At 40.9% G+C, this 20,652-nt stretch overlaps 1 long non-coding RNA gene across 1 annotated transcript in view; it reads left to right on the top strand.

Annotated features, from left to right (window-relative positions):
- The first annotated feature begins 465 nt into the window (after window positions 1-465).
- Window positions 466-20,652, top strand: part of LOC116456873 (uncharacterized) — a 30,294-nt gene continuing 10,107 nt past the window's right edge. Inside the window, exons 1-2 of the long non-coding RNA XR_004244832.1 lie at window positions 466-672; window positions 17,539-17,720. This is a non-coding gene — a long non-coding RNA (uncharacterized LOC116456873). The remainder of the gene's footprint in view (window positions 673-17,538; window positions 17,721-20,652) is intronic.

Here is a 20,652-nt window from a genome sequence, read left to right as displayed (position 1 = left end):
TGAGACACTTGTGAGAATGAAATGAGTGCTATAAATGATTACTCCTGGGTGATAGACAAAAACCAGGACTTTCCCAGGCAAAAGGAAGAAGCACTGTACAGAATATGTATTTTCAAAGATAAATGCACCTTGGGCCAATTCTTTGAACTCAAGGCAAATCTTGGAACAGCCTCTGAGCTAAGCAGCAATTGACAACGGAGGGCATTTTGACTCTTTAGTTTTGTGTCAGTTAGGACATCTTACCATTGTGCCTTATTGGGTTGTGACTGTGCAGAAACGCAATAAAAAAAACAGGCATGTATGAGACTAGATGTTCCACAGTCATCCAAAGAATGACAAAACCGTTTCAAGAGGAACATGATAAGGTCTGCTGGCAAGGATCTTTATTGGCATCCTGGGAACTTCTGGGGTGAATGTGTGCGCTGAGCTCAAATCAGAATATCTGCAGGGGGAAAAAAAAAAAACAAGAAAAAGAAGAAGAAGCCAGACCAGGAAAGTGAAAGGAAATGGATATTACTGCTGGAGACAATGACTAATTTAAGCAGAGTAGGAGAAAACCTTTTTTTTTCTTCCTTTGTGCCAGTTCCTTTTACACGACTTCAGAACATTCTATGACAACCCAGCGTGCAACTTGGCACTGTCAGAAGAGTCCTGGGAAAGAAAAGAAATGCAGTAAGAAATGGAAACAGAATATTGTTGTTGAGAGCCTGGAGACCATTTCCAGAGTTTTTTACTCAGGGGGAAATAAGAAAATAGCAAAAACCTTAAAAAAAAAAAAAAAAAAGAGTAAACAGTAAATTTCTCCCTCATCTCCATCTCTTTTCACTGGAGGCAACGAGGCAACAAGGAAAGGAATGAATTTTCATGTTTGTCTGGGATTCTTCCTATGTAGAAAACAAAAAAAGAACTCAGTCAGATAAAACAAAACCACTTCCCAAGGCTCATCATGGAGGGGTGGCCTTAGTGTGAAATGATGATGCCCATCGATGGCAGAAAACCTCTTTTCTTTCTACCTCAGGTTTGGCCCAGTGCCCTTTGTCTAAGTCTCTTTTTTCTATCAAGAGAAATTAAGTCTGTAGCAGCTATATGTAATGGTCTTCCCATGCCTTCAGTATTTCTTTTTTCTTTTTCTTTCTTTCTTTTCTTTTTTTCTTTTTTTTTTAACTTGAAGTTCCGGGATACATGTGCAGAACGTGGAGCTTTGTTACCTAGGTATACGTGTGCCATGGTGGTTTGCTGCACCTGTTGATCCATCCTCTAGGTTCCCTCCCCTCAACCCCCACCCCCAACAGGCCCCGGTGTGTGTTGTTCCTCTCCCTGTGTCCATGTGTTCTCATCGTTCAACTCCCATTGCTGAGCGAGAACATGTGGCATTTGGTTTTCTGTTCCTGTGTTAGTTTGCTGAGGATGATGGCTTCCAGTTTCATCTATGTCCCTGCAAAGGACATGATCTCATTCCTTTTTATGGCTGCATAGTATTCTGTGGTATATATGTACCATATTTTCCTTATCCAGCGTATCGTTAATGGGCATTTGGATGGTTCCCTGTCTTCGCTATTGTAAATAGTGCTGCAATAAACATGTGTGTATGTCTTTATAGTACAATGCTTCATATTCAGTGTTTCAAACAGCACATTTGAAGTAGACATGGGAGAGTTTCCAAGAGACCACTCATTCATTGTAAATAAATAAAAAAAAAAAGGTGGGGGGGGCGGTTTGAGTGTCTTTTCTTTTCTGTAAAGGAATAGTAGCTCACTCTGATTCAGTGCTGGACACCCAACAGTATGCTCAGAGGGTTATAGTTTCTGCTGCCACAATGGTACTGTGGCTTGCATTGGCAGAGATTGAGGGTGATCACATCTTGTTCTCATGCCTTTTTTTCTTGGTTGCCTTCTCTCTGCTTGGTTAAACATGTGAGCTTGCAGCCCTTCAAAGACTAGTACACATCAGTCTCTTCCCTTCCTCCCATGCTTCTTGCTGGGACTATGGTATGTATATCCTTGGCTTGCTAGGCAACTCTACTCTGTGTGTGTCTGTGTATGTGTGTGTCTCTGTGTGTGTTATGTGGATGTTTTGTGCATACAAGCATGTGCATATATGCACATGTGCATCACATATATGCTATATGTGTTGTCTAGTGTGTGGATGTATATGTGTATGTGGTGTTTTACCTGTACTGGATGTGTTGTGTATGTAATGTGTGTCTGATGTACATATGATGCATATGTATACATGGTTAATGCATGTTTTGTGTATGCGTGTAATATGCATGTGTTGTATATGTGTTTGTGTGTTGTGTGTGTTGCATGTTCAATGTGTGTGTGATACATATGTTGTATATGTGTTTTGTGTGTATTGTGTGTGTGTGCATCATCGGAAATGTTGAATTACTTTCTTATGTTCATCACTTTTGTTGGGCGTGCTCTAGCTTACCAATGTCTCTTTTCAGCTTTGGGCTGCTGGAACCACATTTCTTCAGGTATCTCTGAGTAGTGCACAGATGGCAAGACTCCAGACTCACCATTCCTCTGCAAACAACCGCTGGGTTTCTACAAGTTTATCAGCCATTTCTCATGCACAAACCTCTCCCTGGAACCTTCATCTTCTCCCGGTTATCACTCACCAGTCTGTACTTTCTCATGGGGTTGTCAACTAATTCTCTCTGCATGCTCCTCACTTCCCAGTCATTCTCTAAACTGCAGTGATGCAGCCTTCCTCTGCCATCATGACTCCACTGAAGATGGCCTCCCTGTGATTAATAAAGAACTAACTGCCAAATTCACTGGACGCTTTTTAGTCCTTATATTATAAAAATCAAACAATTGTAAGCATTGTCAAACTCTTCCTCCTACTTGAAATTCCTCTTGCTGAATTCTGCAGCGGCATATGGCAGTTTCTCAAATAATGTTGTTTAATTCAACAATGTTTCATTATAATGTTTATGAAAAAAAATGTGATGCCCAGCTGGGGCCACTGTCTGTGTGGAGTTTGCAAGTCCTCCCCATGTCTGCGTCTGCTGTGTTTTCTTTGAGTACTCCAGTTTCCTCCCACATGTCAAAGCCATGCACATTAGGTTTGTTGGTGTGTCTCAGTGGTCCTAGTCTGAATGAGCGTGGATGTGGGCATGAGTGTGTGCTGCGATGGGACAGCATCCTGGCCAGGGTTGGGTCCCATTTGGCTCCTGAGCTGCTGGTACAGGCTCCAGCCACCCAAGATCCTGCACTAGAATAAATGAGTAAATAATTAACTTGTTTTTATTATTTTTTCTGAAACACATGCATATCTCACATTTATTTCAATGTTTAATATTAGAAGTGTTTGGAGTTTCCATTTAGAAGTATAATGATATGTTTCTGACCAGAATATGGAGTACAAACTTAAGTCTTGTTAATATCAATTAGCCTATGGTAAAATTGGTTTTGTCACACTCACACATTGTTTTGTTTAGAGTTGCCATTTCCAAAAGCCTATTGACAATGTTAAGTGAGACCTTTTTTCACGGTCATGCTCCCCCTGCTTCTCTAGCAGCTCCTCACTTTTCTCCATCTCACTCTCTTCTTCAGTCCATTTTTAAAATGTTAGTTCCAAGTATTCCATTGGGGTCTCCATATTTCAGTCTATACATTTTCCCTGACTGACCACATTTACACACTCAGTCTCATTTTCCTCCCCATGAATGACCCACAAGTGTCCAGGCTCAGCTAAGACCCCTTCCAGGTGCAGGCCTGAGTTCTGCCTGCCTGCGGGACAGCTCCCTCTGGGTATATCAGCAAGTACCCCCCAGGATCTGCTCAGAGCCCATGAGTCCCCCTTTGTCTGTCATTAGCATCATTAAGCCTGTGGTCACTCAGGCCAGAAACCCAAGACAGCTGCTTACCTTCTGGGAAGTGAGAATCCTATTTTCCTCAGAGGGTTGTTGTGGGACTAAAATGAGATAAGCAATACAAGTCAATTTAATACATTATCTAGCTTTTAGTAGGTATTCAGAATATTTTTTTTTTCTTTTTCTCTCTTAAAATATTATCATGGAAGTTCATTGTGTCAGAGATTAGTTACAGATGGGAGTTTTCAGACATCACTTCAGTAAACAATCAAACAAAATTACAATATTTAAATAACAAATCAGGAACAAGGACTGTCTCCGTAGCACATGAATTCACAAAGTGATTCTACAACACCTCCATTATTGATGCTCAGAAATCTGTGGGATTGTAGGACAGGAATTGTATTTTCTACTTCGTAGAAAAGGAAACTGTGCTTCTGATGCATTCAGTGACTTCACCAAAGTCACCCAGCTGGCCAGTGGCAGAGCTGGGAGAGAAATAATCAGAAAGATCAGAATACAGTTTAAAGAGTGTATTCACATGAAAAGCTGGGAATGGCCACCTGGAAAACAGACATCAGAGAAGTGAGGTCAGTTCTTTGAAGTTAAAAGTTAAGATTTTGCCTATGAAGGAAGAAAACAAAAAAATTTAACAGGATTGAAACATTTTCTATACAAGGCTGGTTTATGAGTTACAACAATTTAGTTACAGTTTTTCTCTTCTGTACAACTTGTTTTCATTTCCTTTCCAATTTAAAAGAATATATTTAACATTCCAGTAGACCAGACATCCCCAAGACCTGGGCTACAGACCAGTGGTCCTGGACCACTCAGCAGGAGGTAAGAGTGGGTGGGCAAGCATTACCCCCTGAACTCTGCCTCCTGTCAGATCAGCAGTTGCATTAGATTCTCACAGGAGCATGAACCCTATTGTGAACTGTGCATGTGAGGGATCTATGATGCGTACTTCTTGTGGAACAGTTTCATCTCGAAACCATTCCTCCCACTCTACCCCTGCCCATGAAAAAATTGTCTTCCATGAAACTGGTCCCTGGTGTCAAAAAAGTTAGGACTACTAGATTAATGTGACAGCTGTGGTCTTTGTGTGAGAGAGGTAAGAGGGAAGTTACTCTGTAACAAAAATCAACAATAAGAGGGTAGGGGTCTTCCCTTCCCTGGTGCCCTTTAGTCATTTACATTTTATAAAACAATATAGGTGAAGGAGGAGGCTAATCCACAGTAAAAGAAACAAAGTTTACAGCTGCCTATGTTGCAGCTGCCTATCACCTGACTCAAGCCCTATGATCTTATTCCTTTAAGGCTCAAAATAATTTGAAGTTCCAACAGCTTAGAGTTGGAATTACTTATTTTCACCCCTCCCAAGTATGTGTTCCTTCTGTTTCCTGTGGCCTGCCAATAACAAGGTAGGTAGGTAGTGTCTCTCTACCAAGGTACATATTGCGCAATTGGACAGATTGACAGGCGACCATCCATCTCTGAGTTCAGTGGAGGGGGCAGTGGCTGAATTAAGAGGGTCTAATCACCGTAAAAGTCCTTGGTGGGGTTAAAGCTTATGATGGTTTTTAAGACAGGGACATAGATTTTGGGAGAGAAGTGTCAGGGGCTTGCTAAGCCTGTGATGTGACACATAGAATGAGACAGATGAAGGAGTAGTTTCTGGAATATAAATCTTCCAGACACATGATGTAGATTGTTTTGCCTGTCTATGAGTTATCATTTCTGGAAGAGTGAATACAATGCAGTGCCAGGTGCCAAGGCAATTCGAAAAAAAACTAACTAAGCTCACCATTTTATAGTCAGTGAAGTGGAATCATATATGTGATCTGATGTGGACCTTGCAACCACCCTTTGATATTTTAATTATTATTATTATTATTCCTCTTTTATAGGTCAGGAAAGTGCAAGTCTCAGAGTAGGGAATTTGTAAAAGGTCATGTTCCAAGGTCAACTACCAGAGAGACAATAGACAAAAATCTAAGGCTATAGACCTAAAATCTCTTTAACTTATTTGCCATGCTACATCTGGGTCTTAACCTTTGCTCTCTCATCTTGGGCAGACGCCTGAACTTAGGCCTCTCGCAAATGTAGATACTAATAACCACTCTACTTACCCCATGCCATTGTTTGTGAAATCCAGATTGATGATATACATGGAAGTGCTCTGTAGAATCCAATGTAATATTATGGACCTGGAGAGTATTGGTATTAATGAGTTCCCATTCCTGCTGCCTTTCTGCTCCATGACTTTCAGCTTTATCTCATGGAGGGAGGTACCATTTTCTTTGCTGGCAATACAAGGCTGGTCAAATCAATGAGCCGAGCCTTCCTCAGCTATCAGGACAATGTGTGTTCCATTCCTGCCAGGAGGCTCTGGGCTGTTTGCAGTGCTGCCCTTGTATCATGGATGTCAGAATGTCAGTGTGAGATGCCAGATATCACAGGGTAAGCTCCTCTTTCTGCAGAGGAGGGGACACAGGACTGCAGTGGTGAAGTGCAACATGCCCAAGGTCACACAGATGGTTAATGGAAAAGCCATTTCTAATAAACCATCTGTGATTTTCTTTTTGAGACCTTTAGCCTCTCTTTAGGCGCTTTCTATCCACATCACTGTATTCAAACGAAGAAAAAAATAGGCCTTCTTAGCCCCCGTGTTCTACTTTCTGCCTTGTGGTCTAGTTCCAGGAAGTGGGTGATGGGGAGGGAACACAAATTAATCCTATCACTTTTTGGGAGAGTGAGCTGGCTAAAAGGTGATTTTGTTTTTTTGGTATCAGCACTTTAGCAAATGTAATCGGCTTCTGATTGTTTCTGTGAAAGAAGAAGACTAAAGGGAGGAAAAAGAAAAGTGGTGAACAACAAGGTGTTGATGCTTTAAAGGAATAGATGAAAGTGACAACAGCAATAATAACAATGTTAACTAACATTTGTTGAGCACTCAGTGTGTGCCTAGACGTGTGCTTACAACATTTTAATTAATCCTTGTGAAAACACTATGAGGCAGTTATTATTTTTATATTTTTTTTTAAAAAAGGCTGAGTCTATGTGAGGTTCAGTGACTTTGGATAGCATGACAAAATAGTAAAAGGATAGGTGGAATGTGAACCCTGACCGTTCAGTGGCAGAGGTTTTATGCCAGGGCATTATGCTACATTGAAGGTAAGATAGTGAGAAGCATTCCTGTTGGGGTGTCAGATGACCAAGATATCCATGATGTCTGGGTAGTCTACTCCTAACAGGTAGTACACCCCTCCAGGGTACTACTGACAAGTACTACAGATACTATCTGTTAGGGATAAAGGTAGCATTATAGAGGATGATTCAGAGGCCTGAGTCATGCGCTCATTCATTCATTTTTTTTTTTTTTTCATTTAACAGGCATTATCCTATTGGCTTAGAGATTTTAAGCAAGTAAAATAGTGCTCCCACCTATACTTGACATTTATTGTTCTTTGGCCTTTGCTGTGGCAGGCAGAATTCTAAGATAACCTCATTGACTTTCACCCTTTTCTTACTCCCTCCCCTTGGAGTATGAGTAGAACCTGAAAATGTGATGAATGTGAGACTAGAAAGTGAACAGAGTTGATTCTGAGTATGCTTAAGATTCTTAGGCTGGGCGCAGTGGCTCACGCCTGTAATCCCAGCACTTTGGGAGGCTGAGGCAGGCGGATCACGAGGTCAGGAGATCGAGACCATTCTGACTAACACGGTGAAAACCCCTCTCTACTATAAATACAAAAAATTAGCGGGGCGTGGTGACGGGCGCCTGTAGTCCCAGCTACTCGGGAGGCTGAGGCAGGAGAATGGCATGAACCTGGGAGGCCGAGCTTGCAGTGAGTGGAGATCGCGCCACTGCACTCCAGCCTGGGAGACACAGTGAGATTCCGTCTCAAAAAAAAAAAAAAAAAAAAAAAAAAAAAGATTCTTGATTGTGAAAAGATGGGAAGAGAAAGGGTGATCACTGGGAATGGGGACATCAGATACATGATGTGTCTGGAGATACAGAAGAGAGAGGGAATTTCATGAAACAAAATCCCATAAAAATAGCAAATGAGGTGGTTACCATGGGATGGGAGTAAAAAAGAGATTACCCATGAACAGAAGTCTTACTGCCTTGTCTGTATTCTTTCTAATAAGTAGGAGTGAAGCGAGGGAGAATCTCATTTGCCTAAAGAGAATGGGACATTGTAAGCTTTGTCATAAAATCTGAGGGTTTAATGTTGATGCACATATTCATATACCTGCCACTCACTAGCCTCTATTATAACCTTAACTTGAGGGTATGTGCCTAGTAGACATTCGAACTCCTCAAAGTATTATAGTTTCTGGGTTTTTTTTCTGGGCATCTTGTAAAATTGCACTTCTCTCTTCCCTTGCAGTCAGGCATGGCTGTAGGAGTTGCTTTGCCCACCCAGTCAAATGCCAGGCTATCTCTTTCGGGAAAACAGCTTAGAATCAGTTCTCAGTCACTACGTTGTCTTCTCCTCTGCCACAACAATCTGCAGTGATTTTGAGTGGGCTGTTCTGCCAGCCTGGGCACTGAAGAGAGAAACAGTACAGTTTCCAGCTCATCCACAATGAGAATTTAATGAGAGTAAGAAACGCACATTTCTTGTTTTAACGTATTGGGGTTTGGGAATTTTTTATTGTTACTGCAGCATAATCTAGATCATCCTGACAAAAGCAACACACGAGGAAAAAAACACTTGGCTCCCCATTATTGAGATATTCCCCAAATGGATGAATGACATCATGCCATGTGCCGAGGACCATTAGAACAACAACCAAAAATGGCAACACAACACCACCAGCAGCAGCAAACACAATTGTGTCTCCATGCGTAGCCCTCTGGGCTTCCATAGCAATGATAGTCACTGGGAGGGTTGGACTGGCTTTTCTAAGGATTCACTGCTCTCTAGAAGCAGGGACTCTCTGTCCACATTTCCCATATCATTTCTCCACAGCTTGTCCTTAGGGTGAAAGAACAAGGGCTTTTATAACACATTCCATTGGCTGGGTTTACGATGCTCTGCCTCACTCCCTCTTCCCTGAAGTAAAGCTGAATTATAAAATAGGGCCGGTCTTATCTTGGGCAGCCATGCAACAATGGTTTCTGGAGGTGAGTGTTGAAATATGTCTTGGGGCTTTGGGAAATGTTTTCAATTCAACATTCTGTGATCCTTGTTCAAAGATCCTTGATAGCATCCTTTAGGCGTCACTGAATGCAATCAGCACACACACACACACACACACACACAAAAACAAAATCTTTGCATTCAGATGCCTTAAACTAACAAGTAAAGAAGCAAATATCTAGAAAATATTTTGTAGACTAAGTAAAAACATGACTATAAGTACATATATATAAAAATAATAATAATGTAGTCATGTACATTCATAGATAGTCATATACATTAGGGTTCAGAGTCTTTGAGAAGAATATTGCCTAGGTGTCAGAAGATCTGGGTTTTAGTCCAAGCTCATCATTAACCAGGAAACCTAAAACAAATGGCTTGGCTTTCTTTACATTCCCTGTGTATACAATAAAACCATTGAATATATAAATTAATTGTTCTCTGAGGGCTCTTAAAATTCTGATATTCTAGGATTTTATGTATTATTATGCCACAACCTCATCTAATCATAATAACAATAGCTAACATTTCAATTCCAACAACTATGGCGGATTGTTGGCAAAAATAGTGACAATTATTCCCTTCCCTTTGTCGTATGAGCTTGTAGTTCTATCAAGTGGTAGAGTCTAGGCTGGCCTTGTGGTTTCCTTTGACTAATAAAACAAGGCAGAAGTGGTGTTCTACCAGTTAGAAGCCTAGGTGTCAAGAGTCTTGCATGCTTCCTCTTTTTCTTTTGGAACACTGCTGCTACTTTATGGACAAGTTCAACGTAGGCTACTGAAAGATCTGAGACATGTGGCTGATTCAAACTCCATCACCCTAGCCAACAGTTATCCAAATTCCCAACAATGTAAATGAGACCACCCTAGAGAAACCAGCCCTCAGCCCATCCACACCAGCTGACCTCGGATTCATGAGCCAGTCCCACTGAGATCTGCCAATACTGGTTCAGATCAGCAGAGCCATCCAGGTGACCTGTAGACTCACATGCAAAAAGACATTGTTGTTTTAAGCCACTAAATTTTAGGTTGTTTGTTACATAGATGTAGTAATAGACAATTTATATACTATGTCAAAAATTAACTCATTTGATCCTTACAACAAACCAATAAAGAGATATTATTATTATTATTATTATTATTATTATTATTATTATTATACTCATTCTACAGAGGAAGAAACAGAGGCAATTTACTTGCCCTACTAGTGAGCAGATGAGCTGGAATTTTAACTCAGATTGTCCTGCTCTAGAACCTCCATTTTTCCTATGATAAGCACAAACTAGTAAATAATTTCTGCTAATTATAAGAAATAGCTGCCACCCATATACATCTGTCTGCCAACCCATACCTCCACGTTAAAGTGAAATAAAACACATATAAAATTGCACAGTTTACATTCACATTACACATCTTCATCCACATTGTCTTTGAGTTATGGATGCCAATAATAATTTCACTTATTATCTCTAAAGACAGTCTTTACAAATCTCCCTTACTTTCATTTATTTCAAAAAAGTTCTTGAGAAAGAGCAGCAGAAATAAACTCTTTCTCACCCAGAGAAGTTTTTTTCTAGAGATCTGGAATCTGAGGTCACCCTTTCAATGGAACACTCCTTCACTTACCCTCACCTCATTAAAGGTTACTCTTCTTAAAGATGTTTCATAGACATTCCACCAACTGCTGCTAAGGGCAGAGACAAGGGAAAAACTATTTCAGTGGGTGTTTCTGACCACAGCCCAAAGTGGTCCCTTGTGTATGTTGCATTACATAACAGATTACCACTGTAACAAACATGTATTATCTCATCGTTTCCATGGGGCTGAAATCCAGGTACACCTTATCTGGGGTCACTGGATCTCCTACAATCAAAGGGTCAGCCAGGGTTGCAATCATCTCAAGACTCGAATACGGAAGAATATGCTTCCAAGTTCATGTATCTACTCACTGGCAGAGTTCAGTCCGTGTGGATAGTCTGACTGAGGGCTTTAGTTCTTTGCTGGCTGTTTCTGACCAGGTGGTCATCTCAGTAGGGCAGCTGACAGCATGAAAACCGGCTTCATCTGTGGGATTAAATGAGAGGAAAGAAAGAGAGAGAGTGAGTGTTTCTAGTTTTTTCTAACCCAAACTTGCAAATTTATTTCTGTTACTTTTGCTGTATTCTATTCTATTCTATTTTTGTTAATATATACATTCATGTGGTGTAAGTGCAATTTGGTACATTGATATCTTTCATTGTGATGAAGTCAAGGCTTGCACTGGAGCAATGCACATTGAACTCACCAAGTGATCTCCCATCATTACCCCCCTCTCACCCCAGCAGCCCTCTGGGTTTTTATTGTCCATCATTCTACTCTTTGTTTCCATGTTTGCACATTCTTTAGCTTCCACTTATAAGCAAGAATATTTGGTATTTTACTTTCTGTGTCAGAGTTGTTTCACTTAAGATAATAGCCTTCAGTTCCATGCATGTCACTGTAAAAGACATTCTTTTTTATGAATGAATAGTATTTCACTATGTATATATACCTCATTTAATCTAATCTTTCATTGATGGATACTTAGGTTGATTCTGTATCTTTGTTGTTGTGAATTGTGCTGTGATAAATATACCAGTGCAGGTATCTTTTTGATATGATTTTTTTTTCTCTTTGGATGGATACTCAGTAGGAGAATTGCTAGATTCTATGGTAGTTCTATTTTTAGTTGTTTGAGAAATAGCCATGCGGTTTTCCACAGAGGTTGTACTAATTTGCATTCCCACCAACAGTGTATAAGCGCTCCTTTTTCTCCAAATTTTTGCCAAATCTGATATTTTTTTTCTTTTTAGTAATAGCCATTCTGATTTGTGTAAAAAGGTATCTCATTGTGATTTTAATTTGCATTTCTCAGATAATTAGTGATGTTGAACATCTTTTCGTATGCTTGTTGGCTATTTGTATTCTTTTAAAAAGCGTCTATTAATGTCTTTAGCCCACTTTTTAATGAGATTACTTGGGTTTTTTTGTTGAGTTGTTTGAGTTTCTTGTAAATTCTGGATATTAGACCTATATTAGTCCATTCTCACATTGCTATAAATACCTGAGACTGGGTAATTTATAAAGCAAAGAGGTTTAATTGGCTCACAGTTCGGCAGGCTGTAAAGGAAGCATGATGCTGGCATCTGCTTGGCTTCTGGGGTGACCTCAAGAAACTTTCCGTCATGGTGGAAGGTGAAGTGAGAGCAGGCACTTCACATGGCTGGATCAGAAGGAAGAGAGAGAGGGGGGTGGTGTTAACACATTTTAAAAATGACAAGATCTCATGATAACTCACTCGCTATCGTGAGAACAGTACAAAAAGGGTGGTATTAAACCATTCATGAGAAACCATCCCCATAAACAAATCACCTTCCATCAGGCCCCACCTCCAACCTTTGGGAATACACTGTGACATGGTATTACACTGTGACATGGGATTTGAACAAGACACAGGTTCAAACCATATCAAGACCCTTGTTGTATGTATAGATTGAAAATATTTTCTCCCATCCTGCAGGTTGACTGTTCACTCTATTGATTATTTCTTTTTCTGTGACTAGGGTTAGCACATACTCAAAGGACGGGAAATGCAAAAGGATGCAAATACCAGTAGGTGTAGATCATTGAGGGCCATCTTAGAAGTCTGTCTATTATACCTTGCAAGCCAGATATGTCTTTGAAGCTTTGTGTTTTATCTTTAAAATGTATGAATATTTACATTATACACAAAATCATTATGTCTACATTCATTTCAACAGAAGGATAGTATCTGAATTATTTATTATCAGGAGATGATGCATATTGTCTATTCTGTAACTTTCAGTATGCCAGGTTGCAGGCATAAGCTCTGTTTGGAGAAGCATTGCCTGGGTCATTTTCTTGTCTTTTCAATTCAAATCAATCTCGTCTTTTATATAAAGGAGAAAAATAAGACCCAGAGGGGACAGTGAAGGTCACTACTCTCTAAAGCAATGACAAAGTTGAAACTATATCCTGGGACTCTGGGTTTGGGGCCAGAATAGTTTTTTCAAGATCTTGCTTTAGTTGTGTCTCAAGCACACCTACTAGCACTTAGCACATACTTAATTTGACTTTTCCTAACAGTACATGGCATGCGTGACTTGTTCTGCATGTGATGCTGTAAGGTGTTAAACTCAAGAACCAAGCCACATTGTTCCTGGCACATTGATAGTCACATAAGACATATTCAGAGTCCATTCCATTTATTCTTTTTTTCTTAATGTGGAAAGTCTTGATAATCAGGATACTGTTATCTATCAGAAAACATTTTTTAATTAAAATCTCTTAGGGTAATCGCTCACACTCCCCTCACGGCTTTTCCCAGGCCCTCATCTTGCTCTCCTGATTTATGATAACAAGCTCCAAACAAGTCCTCTGACTCCAAGTTCTTCTTCATTTCTATACATTCTCCTCCCTTTAGCTTCTATAGGGTTTTGAAAGCAGATCTTATTTTCCTGCTAAAAACACACCAGTCCTCACATTTTCTTCAAATATATATCCAATTCCTTAGGTAGACCAAGTAGGGTCTTCATGTCATGACCCTGGCTTAACCTGCAATTTCATCTCATCACTCTCTTTGTCATGGGTCCTACTCTTCATTCCAACAACACTCCTTAGATATTCCCTAAAAGGCAGAGTTGTTTGTGCCTCCATGCCAATATCTATGTTGTGTCCTCAGCTTTGAATCACCTTTCCTTGAGCCTCTTCTCTCTCTTACTCATTCTTCAAGATTTATTTTAAGCATCTCTAGCATTGGAAGCCTTTTATGTGTCCCTCCTCTCCCAGTCTGCACTTCCTACGAAAGCTCTAAGACATTCCCTTCAGCTATTATCATTCCTCCTCTTTACATTTTCAATATCACACCCAGGCACCAATAACTACAAGAGCCACAACAAAAACCACACAGCAATGAGCTTTTTTTTCACATCATTTACTAAGCTCTTCTGACACATCAAACACTGTGCTATGTATAGTGCATGTTATCCTCTTTCTCTTACAGTCACTTTAAGAGATCAGTGTGTATGAGCTTTATGAGTAAAGTTGTCTCAGAGAAGTTAAGATACACATGGTGAAAAATAGATCTTGGATGCCAGTCTAGGTCTGTCTCATGTTCTCTTACTATACTTCTCAGATTTATATTATTGAGGCAAATTATCAGGTAAAACTGAATCAGCATGACCTTTAGGGCATTGTCTCTGCAGTACTCTTGTGAATACCCTTGTGATTGATCAAATTTGTGCAACATTTGCTAAAAAACAGCAACCTTTGCTTTTCCTAATTGAATTTGAGAATTAATTTGAAATGACTCCAGGAGGGTGGCTACTAGCAGCGTGGCATATGTATTACACAGAACTGTTCTCCTGCTTGACTCCATAAAGTTCTTTTCATTACTTTTGAAACCCTCAATGATCTAGTCCCTGCATCTGGATTTTGGGTGTCAGATGTTCACAACAGTGGTTTTTAACCATTAGCATGAACGTGTAGTGCTTGATAAAATACAGATTACTGAACCCCACCCCCAGAGCTTCTAATTCAGTGTTCCGAGGTGGGCCCTGAGAATTTGCATGTCTAACATGTTCCCAGGTGATGTGGATGCTGCTGGTTTAGGGACCATGGATCATCTATTGAAAACGATGAGTTTACAAAAATTGTCTGGGAATGCTAGGGGAAGGGAGCCAATGGTCACACTACACAGAATGCTTAGGCTGGTTACTGTTCTGCCCACTTAGAGAAGGTAGCAACCACTCTGCATTCCCTCATGACAGCCGGCCTGCTTTCCTAGCAACTGAGAGTGAGTTTTTATGGTCATTTTCAGATAATTCGATTCACTGTTTCACATTATTATTAAATAAATCTGGATATATTTCTTCTTAAATGAGATAATAAGTATCTTTATTGTTTAACCCAAGTTTACTTAGGACATCCATTATTTGCAGTCTAATGTATCTCAAGTGATATGGCCCCTTTATATGAGCTTCTAAAAAGCACCATCTCACCCTCCAAGCCCCACTCCCTAGAGGTGTGATGATACCTTTCTTTTTTCCTTCTATAAACTGAAAGAGGGTCTCCTTCTATCTAAGAGTTTTAGTTCAATTTCTTCCAGTCTTGATGTTCTTGTTGCATCATTGAATCATTTTAACACCTGTTCCATCAGCCTCCCCCTCTTTATCTTGCCCTCTTTGGCATATAAACATGCTCAAGTTTTCTACCCTTAACATAAAATGCTGAGGATGCTATTCTTTACCAATTCAACTGCAAGACTAAAGACACATTTTGGCAAAGACATTCTTTACAGCTCAGGTATTGTTGACGTTTCTGAAAAGAGGTGTAGTTATTGTGAAGAGCCCTAGTGAAGCTCTGCAGTGGGATTTCAGACACAGCAATATTGGCCTCTGTCTCCTGGAAAGAAACAGAAGAAGTGTTAGAGTCGCTAATGTTGGGGAAAGAGAAAGAAACATGCTATTGTTTACATGAGCTGTAGTTTGTAGCTGTACACAGACCACACTTAAAGATATTGCCAGAGACTTCAAAAAGAGGAAGAGAGAGGTCTATGCATGTTCAATTTCCCACTGTAGAATTTATTCAAGAAAGTCTCACTTATTTAAATCAGAAATGTTTTTGTTTTAAAAGCAAATATATGAACAGGTAAACACGCTTCTTTAGAGTTTGATTGAAGCCAGGCATTGCTTGTGCATTTTACAAGCATGGAATGATAAGGTACTTCTTGAAGGAAATGCGATGGAATGTGAATTAAAATTCAGTTGCCTTGATCCAATGAGTCATGTCAATCGTAATTCCCATCTGTCTCCCCCTTTCAGAAAGATTTGACAGTGTAGTGTCTCCAGTTTTGATATCCAGTTTCAAATTTGCTGCAATACATTCTCAATCCACAAAGGCAGCACTGACAGCCTTGGGATAATTCAGAAATTACTTCTTAATTGTGAAATTCAGTAGACTTACATCAGTTCCTCATTTCACCTAATTTATCTATTTCATTTGACACTATTGACTCGTCTCTTCTAGAGAAAACGTTATTTCCCCTTTTCTGTTCCTCTTCTCCTTTGGCCTTGAAACTTGTTCTCCTTCTGTCTGTTTCCAGTCTTTTCAGGCTGTTTCTTACCATTTCCTATTTATTAAATGTTTGTATTTCACTTGACCTTGTCCCTGGTCTTTTATTACTCTTTCTAGCTTCCCGGGCAATCTTGCCCACTCTGTGGCTTTCACTCCACCAATAAGCTACCTCCCAGTCCTGGATACTCTCTAGGGCAATAATTTACCCAATGAGGCATTTTGAAAATTTGGGGAGATGGTTTTGTATTATTATGATGAATGACCGAAGGGGCCTACTGGTGTTTGGAGGGCAGGGCTTAGGTAGGCTAGACATCCTGTAATACATTGCATAGTCCCTCCCACGAAATAGATAATTATCCCGTGCCCCACATGATTTTGAATGGCCAACCTGACACTCATGTAAGTAAAAAACCTGATTATAATTGCATGGGCCTAGAACATATGTCTAGTTTTTATAAAATGCTAAAGTATTTTTTTTGCTTATTTTTATTACATGCTTGAATTCCAGAAATGCAATGTATGTACAAATCAATAAGCAATTGTTTTAGTTTTTCAGAACTTTACTAGGGGTAGTTGATCCAAATGGCAATATTGGATGTAGTGGTTTCCGGACACCCACCTGTGACACTGCGGTGACTGGTCTCCTGTCTGGCCTGAAGTGGATCTGGACCCCACACAGTTCCCATGTACAGCTGATACCAGGCTGAAATGGATCAGGAGGCTGAGGAACTAAGCCAGTGTCAGGTGGTGCACCAGGCTGCCCGAGTAAGAGGCCCTACACATGCAGATGGGAAGGCTGTACATGGCCTTTCTTCCCTTCTGATGAGCTTGGGCGAAATATGTGGATATATAATGGATATAGATCGCATAGATGTGATCAGTGGGGCTGACAGTTCATGAGATCTGATCACCTCAGGCAACATCAAAGGATTCATCAGCAGATGCCAAGATCTACAGATCCATAGGCTGATGATGAAGAGATGGATGGTCCCCCTTCTCCTCATCTTTAGGTCAGTCTCTTCTCATTTTGGCTTCTCTACCCAGCTCATTATCTGTCTCTGACCAGCTTGTCTCTTTGGTAGGTGGAGGCTTAGATGAACACAGGATGATTATGGAGCAATACTTAAAGCCCAAATGAAGCTCTGGACCCAGAGACTTCTCAAAACCTGTCTTCAATGCTCTAACTCTTCTGCGGCCACCTGCTTCTACTGGAGTTTAGCCAGTTGGGAAGGTAGGGCACAGTAGAGATTGGGAGCTTCATTAAAAAGCTCTTTATCTCATGTGCCTCTCAAGCTTAAAACCCTGTAGTGACTCCTTTACCTGCTACATAAAATTCAAGTTATTTATCTTGGTCTTCCACAGTTTCCAGAGCCAGACAGCACTCAAATCCTTAATGAGCATGTGACCCTGGGAAAAGTCTTTGATCACTGTGCCTTGTGTTCTCTTCCAGAAAATGAGAAAACCAATATTGGACTGTACTGGACAGGACATATGTACTCTATCAGATTCTCCCTGGCCACATGCATAGAGTCTCTGTCTCTTCCCACCACTTTAAAGACATTGATAAAATGCCATACCACAAGGCATGAGATCTGGCATCCCAAGTTGCCACCAGCAAACCTAGAAGTGTGAGTGAGTTAATACTTATGGGGTAAAATTTGACTAGTGGAAAATGGGAGACAGCTAACTGCCAGGCGGATAAATTCCCCCTTCTTCCCTCCCTTCCATGAATTGCTGCAAAGTGCCATTTCTCCCAAATAGCACAGTCTATGGGGAGATTTCCCAAGTAGCAGGTGCACACAACTGCTATTCCTCCTCAAGGCTTGTCATGAAGCAGTGCCCAGCCTGGTAATACATCATCTTATATTACTTCCCATTATTTCCTCTCTTGCTTCTTCCCTTGCTTCTCACTCCTAATGCCTTGAGTTTTTACCTCCTCAAATAAAACATCAGTATTTAGTTTTTGGGCTCTGTGTTCTAGGTGACTTTGAGGGTGGAGGGAAAGGAGAACCTTAGACTAGGGCAGAAAAGGATGAATTCCACTCTAACTTCTCCTCCTCCTCCCACCTTTCCCAGCTATCTGGACTACCAAGTACCAGATATTAAGAGATTTATCCTGTCCTGCTGTCTCCTGAGGCTGAGGGGATAATGACTATCCTGGCAACTCTACCAGACAGTTTAGACCTCATTTCCAGGCTCAGCAGGCTGTTTTACCCCAGAAAGCTAATAGTGAGAAAGGAACTTGGCTATGCTTTCAAGTGCAGGGCTGGCATCCCAATCAGGATCAGTCTGCTTCAGAGTTTGTCTCTCTCCTAAGAGATGATGCCGGCAGTAGGTGTTTCCTGAACCCATACTGGTGCCAAGCATGGCCACATGATGGCTACAGAAAGATGAATCAGATCTGGTTTCAAGGTACCATCTTGATCTTGGGGCAGACAGGGCCACCTAGGTGCAGTGGCCATGCAGTAGAGGAGCCCCTAAAGGAAAGAGCCAGAAAGGCCTTCTGGAGGAAGTGACCCTTGAGCCCAGTAAGAGAGTGTATCATCTAGTAATCCCTCAAATGTTGAGATAAACTGTGCAGGTAAATGAAGAGGAAAGAGGATTCCAGACAGAGAGCATTGGACCTGGCAACTGTTCAGGAGAGAGTCAGCCTGCAAGTGTCCATTCATTCATTCAGCAGATGTCTTTTGAGCTCACAATACAAGAGCACCAAGGCTATGGGGTCTCATGGTGAAGAACATCAAAACAACTAAAAAATGTGTCAAGGAATAAAGACTTCTCGATGAAGCGCCTGCATCAGACCTGAAGGACTCATGGGGGTTGGCCGCACCACCCATTTCTTGAACATATGCCCTTGGTCATGCTCTGTGCTGGACACAAGAATTCAGAGGAGCGTGAAGGTCCCTGCCTCTACTGTGGAGCAGAAAAATCATGGACAATAATTGTAAATATGTTCAGTGCTGCCAAGGAAAAGAGCCAGACCTCAGCAGGATCAAGCTTATTCAGCTCTCTGGAGAAGCTCCACAGCCTTGGCCATGTCTGCCCCTGCCCTCCCACCCCTACCCTGACTTTATCTTGCTTGGCCACCTTGGTCTGTGTCACTAGTAGCCCCAGCATAATTGGGGTAGACATCAGATGCCCTCCACCCAATCTCCAAGTGATAGGGGTGGATATGATTGAAGGAACAGGGGCAGAAGGGGCTAATTTGTGACCTGTTCGCTGGCTCTAGAGATTGAGGTCTTGGGTATCCAAACTCACTTTCATTTCCACCTGGGCACCAGGACCCTTCCACAGGGCAGGCTATCTCGGGTTCCATAGGCCAGGGCTGATCTCTGTCCCCAGCCCACCTGTCTCACACACAGCGCTGTGGGTAGGGTCAGCAGACCAGATTGCTTATTGTTGGAATGTAAGATGAGAGATCTGGTTGGTGACCTATCATTTTCACTGAGAGATGGACATGGAGAGTACCAGAGTGAGCAAGGGTGTAAGGTGTGCACTATGAAGGTGGGCAAAACAGGCTCCTACCCTTGTGGAGGTCACAATAGAGTGGAGGAGGGATGTTACTAGAAATGTACAAAGTGCTGGAGGACAACTAGTGGAGATTGCTGCAATGGGGCCAGGGACTTAGGAAGGCATTTCTTGGAAATTGTGGCTTGAGGTCAGAGTTAAGGAAAACTAAGCAGACAAAGAAGGTGAGATAGTGATTCAAGGAGAAATAAATCTGTCCTTTATCCAGAGATTACCCTGTGTGAGGCAGTGGCTAAGCCTTTCCCAATATCACCGAAAGTCTTGCCTGTGCCGTTTCGCGGCTGTGCGACTTTGGGCAATTTACTTGTCACTCTGTGGCTTCTGATAGCAAAGGGGATGGAGAGATAGAGAAGTTGAAGAGAGATAAGGTTTAAAGCATTTCCTTTGGCAGCTATCTGGAGACGGATTAGAGCAGGGGTTTAAGAGAGAGGAAGGGACTTCAGTGTTTTTGGTGAGAGTCAAGGTGGCTTGGGCCTGGGTGTGATAGTGAAGGTAGGGAGAAGTAGAATGTGATAATTAATTAGATTTGCTTGGTGAGGGAGTGGTCAAGAATGAGTCCAGTTTTCTGACTAGTGTTATTATAAGTAACACATAAAAAGAATGGATGAACTTCATTAATTTATTTTCTATTTATTGTGATATCTAACATACTTGCAAAACATATTTTGTACATATTCAATTTAAAGAATAATAATACTACTTATTTACCCCTTAGGTCACTTGAGGAAAAAAATTTACCCATATATTTAAAGCCTTTGAGTCCCCCATTCTTCTCCCCGGGGGTAACTGCAATCCTGAATTTTTGTTAATCTTGCCTTTCCTATTTATTGCTTTTACTCATATATGTATCTATTTCTAAATGATATAGTGATTTGCTTTGCATGATTTTGAATTTTACATTTACTCAATTTGAGGTTCATTGAACTTTTTTCAATCCAAAGGTTTATAGTCTTAAAGAAATGTGGAAAAAAGTAATAACAATGTTATGTAATTTGAGTCACCAATTTAACATAACTGCATCAGTTTACATTCAAAG

This window comes from Hylobates moloch, unplaced genomic scaffold (genome assembly GCF_009828535.3).
Source record: "Hylobates moloch isolate HMO894 unplaced genomic scaffold, HMol_V3 SCAFFOLD_17, whole genome shotgun sequence".
Lineage (NCBI taxonomy): Eukaryota > Metazoa > Chordata > Mammalia > Primates > Hylobatidae > Hylobates > Hylobates moloch.
Note: the sequence above shows the minus strand (reverse complement) of the source record. Positions and strands in the feature narration are given on the sequence as shown.